The sequence below is a fragment of the Leptosomus discolor genome, chromosome 11, assembly GCF_034619465.1.
Source record: "Leptosomus discolor isolate bLepDis1 chromosome 11, bLepDis1.hap2, whole genome shotgun sequence".
Taxonomy (NCBI): domain Eukaryota; kingdom Metazoa; phylum Chordata; class Aves; order Leptosomiformes; family Leptosomidae; genus Leptosomus; species Leptosomus discolor.
This window is the reverse complement of record NC_141401.1, coordinates 17,939,363-17,947,240: the sequence shown is the minus strand read 5'-3', so window position 1 is coordinate 17,947,240 and position 7,878 is coordinate 17,939,363. Positions and strand designations below refer to the sequence as shown.

At 45.0% G+C, this 7,878-nt stretch overlaps 1 non-coding gene across 1 annotated transcript; it reads left to right on the top strand.

The window, feature by feature from the left end:
• The first annotated feature begins 204 nt into the window (after positions 1–204).
• On the top strand, positions 205–286 carry TRNAS-AGA (transfer RNA serine (anticodon AGA)). Its single transcript has one exon. It is a non-coding gene; the product is annotated as a tRNA-Ser (tRNA).
• Positions 287–7,878: the final 7,592 nt, after the last annotated feature.

Here is a 7,878-nt window from a genome sequence, read left to right as displayed (position 1 = left end):
AGACGTCTGAGGAGAAGGCACTGGGAGCTGCAGCTGTAGCCCCTGGGGTTCCGCCTCTCAAGGCCTCTGGGAGCCCGGTACGTGGCACGCTGAGCGCAGCACCCAAGTGCAGGGCTTTGAGTGGAGCGTGGCCCTGAAAGTGCCAGGGAGCCGTGTGTCAGTTCTCCCAGCATGGGATGAGCAGGGCAGGGAGGGCTGGAGCAGGTAGTTGTGGCCGAGTGGTGAAGGCGATGGACTAGAAATCCATTGGGGTTTCCCCGCGCAGGTTCGAATCCTGCCAACTACGGGGTGCAGTCTGCTTTTGGGCTGCCTGCAATTAACTGCGTGGGACTTGGCTCCTCCATACTGTACCTGCTGCCCAGGGAGACTGTAAAACCCCCTTGCCCACAGCACTTGTCCTCCCCCACAAGCTGTCCCAGAAATTCCTCGATGAATGGGCAATCTCCATCCCCTTGACAAGATAGGCAAGCTGGGGAAAGAGAAGGGACCAGAACGGAGTATGAGCCATGAGAAGAGGTCCAATGTTGTTGCTTCTTGAGCAGAACTTAAGAGCCTGATCTCACCTAACATCCCAAGCAGCACAGCACAGAAACTTCAGCAGCTCATCTCCAAAGACAGCCTGCACAGCATGGCTCTCTCTCAGTGCTAAAGATGAAGGGAAGGCACCTTATGGATCTCAGACCTTGCCAGCGCAAAAGACCCCAGAGCCTTCCTGGGATGCCTTGCAGCATTTATGACTGGACAGCACACAGTCGGGATATACCACTGTAGGATAAATCTCTTTACGTCCAAACTCTTCTCGGTGCAAAGCCCGTCACTTTTATATCCAGTCACTCCCTGGTCCACAACGGTTTTGCTAAGCCATGCCCTTGCGTTTGTCTTGACCCATGAACTTTCTCATCCAGTTTTCTGTGCCCTGCACCCCACTGAAGGTGGGGAAAGGAGTGAGCAGCTGGGTGGGTGTTTGGCTCGGTGCTTAAACCACCACAGCTTCATGCACAGAAACGCACACACGAGTGCGGGGTCCATGCGTAGCTGGCACAGCTACGAACACAGACGGGGAGCGTTTCCATTAGCAGCACCCCCAGAAGCAGCCCGCGCACTCCGAGCAGCATGAACAAGAGAGAGGCCCGACCGTTTTCTTTCCCTCTGGCTGCTTAGGACGGGAGATCAGTGCTGGACAAGGATACCTTCCGTCCCACATGCAGAGCAGCAGGTCTGCCGAAGCCTGGTCTGTAGAATCGGTGTGTGCAGTGTCGCTGCACGGAGTTCAGTCCCGGTTTGTCCCGTGTGGTGCTGCAAGCGTGGGCAGTCGCCAGTGCTGATCTCGCCTAGGCGGTGAGTAGTGCATGTCGGGATTCCCTAGCTGCCGTGTTACCCAGAGAGAAAGCACTCACAGGCAAGCACCTTGAGGTCGTGTGTGTGCGCAGGGGCCTGGCAGGAGGAGGCCGCCCAGGCTCGGAAGAGGAGGAGCCGGAGGGATGAAGGCCTGAGGTGCGTTGGTGGTAGAGTGGTGAGCATAGCTGCCTTCCAGGCAGTTGACCCAGGTTTGGTTCCTGGCCCACGCAGACAAGCTTTTCTTTCACCCGGCCCCACAGTGCTTTGCCCACCTGGAAACAGCAGGCTGCAGGGCACTGCCTTGGATCCTTCAGACACTCGCAGGGAGTGCTGAAGCACCGGAGCAGGCGCTCAGAGAACTTTGGGATTCTCCCTGCCTGGGTATCACGCTCAGGTTTCAATGGGGCTCAGGCACTGAGCAGCCTGCTCTACCTTTGGAGCTAGCCCTGCTTTGAGCCAGCGTTTGGACTAGTGTCGTCCTGAGGTATCCTGCAGTCAAGCTCCCTCCATGAAGTAACAAGTCCCAGAGAGAGCTGTGCCCTCCTTCCTCTGAACCTTGGGCAGTAAGTGAGCCTGTTCCCCACAGGAACCGGAGCTCAGTCCTTGCTCAGCGCTTGGTGCAGCTCCTGTCCTTTTGCCTTGACTCTCCAGCGCCGTTTCCACACCCTGGATCCTTGAGACCAGCACAACATTCCCCCAGTGCTTGGTGTGGCAAAGACCAAATCAGTCCTTTCACCACAGATTATTAACTTAGTGAAGCATGATTTCCCCTTGGTGAATCTATGCTCACTATTCCTGATGACCACATTCATGTTCTTCATGTGCTTGGAAATCGTCCACAGGATTAGTTCTATCTATCACCTGCCCAGCAACCAAGGTGAGGCTGACTAGTCTGTAGTTCTCTGGGTCCTCTTTCTTTCCCTTTTCAAAGGCAGGAGGTATACTTACTTTCCTTCAGTCCTCAGGCATCTCTCCCAGTCACCATGATCATTCAAAGCTTGTTGAGAGTGTCCTCACAATGACGTCAGTCAGGTCTCTCAGCACTCATGGGAGCATCTTATCAGATGGACTTATTCATGGACTTATGCATGTCTGATATTCCCTGTTCTGATCATCTTTCACCAAGGATATGTCATCCTTGCTCCAGACTATCCCACTGATCTCTGGGTCCTGGGATTCCTGAAGCCTGTTCTTGCTTCTAAAGACCAAGGCAAAGGAGGCATTCAATACATTAACCTTTTCCATGTCTTGTATCACCATGTCCCCCAACTCACTCAGCACTGGGCCCACATTTTCCCTAGTCTGTCTTTTGTCATCTATGTACTACAGAAGTCTTTCTGTTGTCTTTGAATCCCTGGCCAGGTTCAGTTCTGTTTCAAGTTTGGCATTTATAACTGCATCTCTGCATGTTCAGGCAGAGCATGAATAGTTGAAAAATAATAATTCTTAATTATCTCATGCAATTTTATCATGCAAACTGCCAGCCAGACTCTTTAGGGAATATACCCATGTGGTTGATCAAAAAATCCCCACCCACACACATGCATGCATACACACGCAGCACACACTGGAGGAACGTTCTGAAGCAACAAGCAGAGGCTAGGAGCCCTTGAGGCTCGGGGATGATGATGGAGCAACTGTTCACAGCTGTGGCAAAAGAAACCAAAATCATCTCTATATGAAAGGAATCTGGAAGGTCTGGGTTTGGTTTATTTTGACAAATGAGCAAAAACTGTAACAACCAGTTGCACTTAGACCTAGAGCATGTCAAAATTAATTTTAGGGTTATGCTTACAGTAATATAGCTTGTGCATTTATTAGGGTGGAAGCAAGCTTTTTCAGGCTCAGCAACATCATAAGTGAGAGCTGGATGAGCTGAGCATATGTATGTCCAGGCACACAGCTGTAGACCCCAACATGTCAGAGACAATTCTGCCTGACCTCAGCCCCCAAAGTGGATTGTTCCCCAAAAGAACTGCAGCATGGGGACAGCCCATGCTGGAGCAGGGTTATCCTCAAGGACTGCAGCCCCCAAAGAGGATACACACTGGAGCAGGGGAAAAGTGTGAGGAAAAAGGAGCAGCAAAGGCAAACTGTAATGAACTGACCACAACCGTCCACCGCTCAGAGAGGGAGAAGGTAGATGATTTGGGAATGAATCATAGAATCATAGAATCATTTATGTTGGAAAGGACCTTTAAAATCATCAAGTCCAACTGTTAACCTAGCACTACCAAGTCCACCACTAAACCATGTCCCTAAGTGCCACATCTACACATCTTTTAAATACCTCCAGGGATGGTGAGGCATAAGCATGATAAGATCTTCCCTGGGTAGCCTGTTCCAATGCTTGATAAACTTTTCAGTAAATAAATTTTTCCTAATATCCAATCTAAACCTCCCCTGGAGCAACTTGAGGCCATTTGCTCTTGTCCTTTCACTTGTTACTTGGAAGAAAAGATCGACCCCCACCTCACTACAGGCTCCTTTCAGGTAGTTGTAGAGAGCGATAAGGTCTCCCCTCAGCCTCTTTTTCTCCAGACTAAACAACCCCACTTCCCTCAGCTGCTCCTCATAAGACTTGTGCACTAAACCCTTCACCAGCTTCATTGATCTTTGGACACACTCCAGCACCTTGACATTTTTCTTGGAATGAGGGACCCAAAACAGAACACATAGTATTTGAGGTCCAGCCTCACCAGTGTCATGTACAGGAGGATGACGACTTCTCTACTCCTGCTGGCCACACTGTTTCTGACACAGGCCGGGATGCTATTGGCTGCCTTGGCCACCTGGGCACACTGCTGGCTCATACTCAGCTGGCTGCTGACCAGCACCCCCAGGTCCTTTTCCGCCAGGCAGCTTTCCAGTCGCTCTTCCCCAAGCCTGTAGCGCTGCGTGGGGTTCTTGTGACCCAAGTGCAGGACCTGGCACTTGGCCTTGTTGAACCTCATACAATTGTAATCGGCCTATCAATTCAGCCTGTCCAAATCCCTCTATAGAACCTTCCTACCCTCAAGCAGATCAACACTCTTGCCCAACTTGGTGTCACCTGCAAACTTATTGAGGGTGCACTTGATCCCCTCATCCAGATTATTGATAAAGCTATCATGAAGAAATGAAGTCAAGCCCAGGAAAAAGGGGAAGGTGGGGGGGGAAGATGTTTCAGGTTTTGTCTTTGTTTCTCACCATCCAATCTATTCTACTTGGCAATAAGTTAAATTTTCCTAAGTCCAGTCTGTTTCATCCATGATGGTAATTGGTATATGATCTCACTGTCTTTAACCTGACCCTCAAGTTTTTCATCTTACTTTCTCTCCCTGTCCTGCCCTGTTGAGGAGGTGGAGTGAGAGAGCATCTGGGTGGGAGCTTGGCAGCTGGCCAAAGCCAGGTCACTACACCTGGCTAAAGATACTAGCATTCACACAAATGAGCGAATGAGACAATGCACACAAATGAGAAAGCCACGTAAATCAAGGCAGACCAGAGGTAGGATAACATCTGCGTGGTGTACAGTCAGGGAGCCTGGACTCAAGTCAAACTTTTTGCAACAGGAGAATGTCAATGACTGCTCTGTGCCATCCCAACTGTGATGCACTGGTACAACAGCTTTCTTTTTGTTCCACTTGTTTGACTTGTCTTTCTAGATTTTTCAGGATATAAACCTTGACACTGCTGGAATTAAGTGTTAAATACTTCAGTCTTGAATTCACATCACTTAATTTTTCACCTGTGTCTCACACTGAGTTACCACACCAGCATGGAGAGAACTTCAGATGACCAGCAGACATTTACCAAAAGAAATCTACCATTTCCAGAATAAAGTAGACAAAAATAGGTTTTTTTTTTTTAAAAAAAAAGGTCTATAAGATAAGCTGTCATTGTACTATTTCTTACCATTATTTAGGGCTATGTAATACATTGGTATCATACTGCAAATGCTCTGTATTCATAACGCCACTGCTAATCAAGTATTTTTTATTGTCTCTTGAAATTCTCTTCAGCTACTGGGAAACCAACATATGTCAAATTATTTTTTTTTTCCCTACTATTAATAAGCTAGATAAGAAAAAGAATAAGAGAATATCCTATTATTATGTTAACAATTATATGTACGAGTATACATCGTATGTGGAATGAATCTTTGCTTATACTATACTTAGACAGCTATTATGTTCTAAAATATACTGCATATTTATATAGATTATGCATAAAAAGAGACCATTTTACATACGATTTAATCACACCAGAATGTTGCTGTCTGGAGACGTGATTCTGCTGGGAGCACATGAAAATTCAGATACTTCCACCCATTAGCTGTAGGAGCCTTTGGAACCAGAGAGGACATGCTGCCTCCTACGGAGGAAAACAAAGGGATTTTTCTTTTCTTTTTTTTCTCTCTATTCATAATTTCTGTTCCTCTCTGCCTTTGGAATTATTGACCCTACTGAAGAGTGAGAGAAAACTACCAGTTTTAATATCATAAGGTAATATTTCAATTTCTATTCCTCATTCTCAGTTGGTTCCTAAGGCAAAACCAAAACATAAGTGTGTTTCCGTGGTTTATTTTCTAACTGGAGCCTAGGGCTCCAATTAGATATACAAGAGAAATCTATTCCATCTATATTTAGGCACCGACAATGCAGATTTTTATATCTGAATTACTCATTCATTCGACAGAAATAAGAACCTCCGTGGCATCAGCATTTTGCATTATTTTAGATGTGGAGAAACATTAATCATACTGACAGTATGCTTGCTTGTTTCTGTTGTCTATAGAAAACTTTGGCAACTGTAGCTGCCTATTTTGCTGATATATATGTTGAACAAATGAATCACAGTGTCTATACTTTCTCATCTCCTCATTTCCTCTTTCATCCTTGCTAAGGAAAAGAAAAAGGAATTTTTAGAACTCAGGAAAACCCAAACACTCCAAAATCTTAAGCTACTTTGCTGTTATTAGTGATACAGTTTGACTGCTGTGTGAGTAGCAAGAGTGTTCCTTCATCTGTGGATGGAAGCCAAAATCCCACTGGACATACAGATATCTTCATGGGAGTCTAAGCAACTTATTTCTCATTATTAGTTTGGAATTTTCCTATATGCACATATATATATGCATATATTCTCATCCTGTGCATGTGAATTTTGAAGAGAAAATCTTAACCCTTTGATCCCTTAGAGTAAAACTAAACTCCAGATCTTGTGGGCCGCATTATCTCAATCTCAATCTCAATGGTGTAAATACAGGGGGGAAAACAATTATTCTATTATTGTCTTTATGTGTCTTTCAAAAATCAGCCAAGTATTTTTTGGCTGAAACAGCCCAGGAAGTTTCCCAGACAAATAACTCTGTTAGCAGACCAAATGAGATGATAAATTCCCAGAAAAATATAACAAGGTGTAGATGCTGGCGATCACTTTTATGTGGGCAGCTGTTTGTATGCTGCATCTTGTTACTCCCCAGAGTTTATCTTAAATGAAAACTCAGAATATGGATTTCACATGACTTGATGAAATGACCGTAAATGCATGAACACTTTTATTAATTTAAACTTGTTTAGGTTTGGATTGTACTTGTGCAGGGTTACAGTGAAAATAATGTATGTAGATCACTTCTGCTTGAGTCAAACCAGTAGGTGGAAAGCTACAGGACCTCCATGTCACCTAGCTTAGAGCACCAATAATGAAACGAATTCCAATTAATTCCAGCTATCCAAAAATTTGATCATCGTATACTCACTTCATTATTAATGATACAGCAAATCCTGGTATCCTTGGACATCCATTTCAGAAGGAAAGAAATTGTGCTTCTTTCTTGTGCTATATTTGTCATCACTAAATATAAAGTGATTCTAAGGTGACTGGCTCACTTGTAGATGTCTATAGACATTTAGATGCCAAAGTTAACTGAGAGACATCCAGCCCATCCAAAGTGAAATTCTCCTGTCTCATCATAGACACCCCTCTTACACTAAGGTGACTTACCCTTTGGACATATCCATTTCTTTCTATATAAAATAAATGCAGAACAATTATTTGAAATCTGTCTGTCTATCTTCTATTCACCTAATTCACAGAAGATGAAGCCCAGCCTGTGACTCTCAAAGATGATCTTGTATAGGTTTCCCAGCTAAGATTTTTTTACACTGGGGTTACTGTCATATCCAATACAAGCTTCATCTCATGTTTTAAACCCCATTTTACTTAACAACTGTAACTATTTCTGAGACCACAATTTTGTCACAAGCTTCTAATCCTTTTGCAGTGCAGGGGTTTTTTTTGGTCTTTTAGGATGGAACCTGTTGAGGAAATGAAGCCAGGAAACCAAACCATCACCACTCATTTCTTACTTTTAGGATTTGCCTTCCATAGTAAGATGCAGCTCCTATTTTTCATGGTGATTTCTGTCATGTTTCTGGCCATCTTGATAGGGAACTCTCTAATTGTTGCAATCACAACCATTGACCCTGTCCTACACAAGTCCATGTACTACTTCCTAAAGAATCTTGCCTTTACAGAGATCTGCTACAGTGTGAG